We start from the raw sequence: 3,398 nt of genomic DNA on the forward strand, positions 1-3,398 counted from the left end.
TGTTCCTTTTTGGTAACTAGAATAGTTCTGTGTTTTAGATTCAGCATTGGGTTTGGAATGAGAAGAATGCTGATAGCACACTGATGTTTTCAGATGCTGCTGAGATTCCAAGGACTCTCTGACACCCCATGTCCCGCCCATGCCCAAGTGCACAAGGAGCAGGGAGGGAGCACGGCCAGAGCACCAGACCCAAATTGGCCAATGAAATCTTCCATATCATGGAACGTCATGCTCACTATATAGAGGAAGGGTGGTTGGGAAGGGGCTCTCTCTCGCTTCCGGGATTGAGGTTGCAGGATCTTGGTATTTCAGGATTGCTAGCCAGGAACAGGCTGGGTATTGGTCAGCGGGTGGTAAGCAATTGCATTGTGCATTGCCCATTAATATTTTCTATTACTGTCATTGTTGTCGTTTTATTACCATTATTAAACTGTTCCTATCTCAACCTGCGAGTCTCCCTTTACCCTTCCAATTCCCTCCCCCATTCCCAGGTGTGTGGGGGGAAGGGTGGGTGATGGGCTGCGGGGTGGTTGGCTGCCGACCAGGCTCAAACCACAACAGGGGCGAATGTCGCCCATCCCTCCCCTGCTCCACAGGGGTCCCCTCTCACTGCAGACAGTCCTCCATGAACCTTCTCCGCAGTGAGTCCTCCCCACGGGCCACAGCCATTCCCGAGCTGCTCCGGTATTGGTTCCCCTGAGTGTCACAGCCCTCCCAGTGCCGAACCACAGCAGTGGGGGCTGCTTCTCCCCTCAGAGTCCTGGCCTCCTTTAAGCGCAGTCTCCTGTCCTGGTGTGGGCCCCTCCACTGGCTTCAGGTCAGCATCTGCTCCACCGGTGACCTCCATGGGTGGCAGGGGGGTGGCCCTGCTGTCTCCCCACAGGATCCAGGGGTGTCTGCTCCAGCACATCTCCCCCACATCCTTCTCCTTCCTTCCACTGATCTGGGCATTCATCCTTCTTGCAACTCCTCTTCACAAGTCCCAAACCCCTCCCAGGTTCTCCTTAAATACATTATTGCAGAGGTGCAACTGATTGGCTCAGCCTTGGCCTGAGACGGCTCCAATTTGGAGCCAGGGGAGCTTTGAGAAGCTTTCTCACAGTGGGCCACCGCTGCAGTCCTCTCCCCTGCTACCACAAAAAAAATCCCACACCACAGAAACCCAGCACAAGCATGTGCGAGTAACATCTGGTGCAGCTGCATTAGCGGGTGGATGTAGCAGATGGGGGCTGATGGGGATGCAGGCCACCAAGCCAGCCTGGGAGAGGATTCGTTATTATATTTCCAACATCTGTCCAGGAACTTCCTTGCCATATGTACGTTAAGGAAGAAAAAAAACCCCACGCATTAGCTTCATTCGTGATGTTCAGAATCAGCTGTGATCATTTGGTTTTGCAAGATACCTAGCTTCAAGTCCTGCTTTTGTTTGTGTGATCAAAATGGAGAAATTAAGGGGCAAAGGCTCAGAATATGCAGCTTGAAACCCAAGCTATGCCGTGAAAACAAGTATTTTTGATAAAATATACAGCACTCGGACACTTATGCTATTAACTTTTTCATCATCTTCTTTATTTCATGTTATTTCCCCCCCCAATCATGATTATTATCAGTGTTACAAAGACGTGGAGGTGCCATAGGCAGCTACAAGAGGCAGATCCATCACAATTTATTGCTGAAGATGCAAACTCCCCTGGGACCCACGTTGATCCTGCAGTGCCCTGTGGGTCAGGCTTCAGGAAATCTGCAGTCAAATAGAAAAAAATGAAATTATTCATGGAAGAATACAAGCAAATGGCAGAAAAGCTACTGTTACACATGATAGGGGAGGATGATGCATCTGTCTGCAGGCGCGGTACCTAAAGCGCTTCTCGGTCCTGCATGCAAAACCCTTTGGACGATTCATGCCTGTGCGTGCAAAATGTTGCATGCACAGATGCTACTTTGAGATATTTTAGCAGGAAACTCCTTCGGGTTGGTTGGAGGAACGAAGCCTGCCCTGCAAAACTTTTGCAGAACCACTTGGTTTTGGGACAAGGAGTTAAAACACGAGGAGCTCAGCAGAGGTGGCATTTCACGTCAGTTCAGCGCAATAATTTTATTGCTGGGGAAGCAGATCACTGCACATTGCACCATTAAGAGTTTATCTGCAAAAACCCACTTCCCCTGCAAGCCCAGAGCACCAGCTAATGTTTCCTATCCCAGCAAAATGCTTTTTTCCAGCCCATTCTGCATCCCCACTGAGTTCATCCCATTGCATTTCCTTGTCCCGGCTTTGAGCATCATGCTGCACGCAGGAGTTGGAACACATATATTAATTAACGATTACACTCAATGCTTCTGTCTTTCCAAAGCACTTTCCCAGCTCTAGGTGTGTAGGAAATGCTTTGGATGCACTTCAACTTGCTACTGGGTATGGGGCATGGTCTTGCACAAACATCTTTGGGGTCTGCAGGGTGTAGAGAGATGCAGTATGTTTTTGTGGCATGCACTGATGCACCACCTCTCACTCATCATTTGGAGAAAGTTTCCCTGGGACGGTGAATTTGACTAATTAGCAGCACTAAATAAACTAATAGCTGGAGGAGAAGGGAGAACTGAAGTTGCATTTAAGTTTTTTTAAAGATGGTTAAAGCATCTTTAAAAGCAAGGGGTCATTTTCCGGGAGCCGGAGTAAAGCAGTTCATCAATAATGAAGGAACTGGCGATGGAGCAGGAGCAACGCTGGAGCACTTGGGAAATATGCAATTATGAGAATTGCCTTACGCTCTGCAAACTGCCCTCGTAATTTGCTTAAAGGAAACATCCAAATGCACTTTAATATTTCAAAGAGTGCATTGCAGCAGATCTAAGAAATTAAGCCAAGCAACACAAATACGGAGGGAGGGGGGGGAACGTGTCTGAGCAAGGGTTTTTAATTCACACCCAGCCAAACATGACATTGCGTGGACTATCATTTCTGCCTCCTGGACCCTCCTGCATCTCACCAACACCTACAACGCTCATGGGTTCTACCTCCTTTGCTTCTCCTTTGATGAAAAGCACCCTCCTGCAAAAGGCTGGTTGGGCTGGTGCATGGTTGGGTGCTCTGCTCCTGTCAGCGTGGCCTTGGGGTGCAGCAGGGTGTGGGTGCCAGCCTCGAGGGACTCCACCTGCAGTCCCCAGGGTCTGAGGGTGACAGTCCCTTATATATACACTTGAACTCCAGTTCTTGCTGCCCTGCTTTGCTCGGGCAGCCTGTGGAGCGCTGGAGGAAATGTGATGGGTGCTCTTCCTGCAGTGCAGAGCGCGCCCAGCACCCTGGCTGCCCGAGCACCCTGGCTGCCTGCTGCTGGGGAGCACCTCTGGGGTGCTGCGGGTTGTGCCCTGCACCCCTATCTCTGCAGCTGCATCCTGGGGTG

The 3,398-nt window shown here is 50.2% G+C and overlaps 1 long non-coding RNA gene across 1 annotated transcript; it reads right to left on the reverse strand.

The window, feature by feature from the left end:
• Nucleotides 1-1,547: 1,547 nt before the first annotated feature.
• LOC116961123 lies at nucleotides 1,548-3,160 on the reverse strand. Its single transcript, XR_004406787.2, has 2 exons — nucleotides 3,013-3,160; nucleotides 1,548-1,741 (listed from the first exon to the last, which is right to left on the reverse strand). It is a non-coding gene; the product is annotated as an uncharacterized LOC116961123 (long non-coding RNA).
• Between the last annotated feature and the right edge of the window lie 238 nt (nucleotides 3,161-3,398).

This window comes from Tyto alba, unplaced genomic scaffold, assembly GCF_018691265.1.
Source record: "Tyto alba isolate M040663 unplaced genomic scaffold, T.alba_DEE_v4.0 Super-Scaffold_2, whole genome shotgun sequence".
NCBI lineage: Eukaryota > Metazoa > Chordata > Aves > Strigiformes > Tytonidae > Tyto > Tyto alba.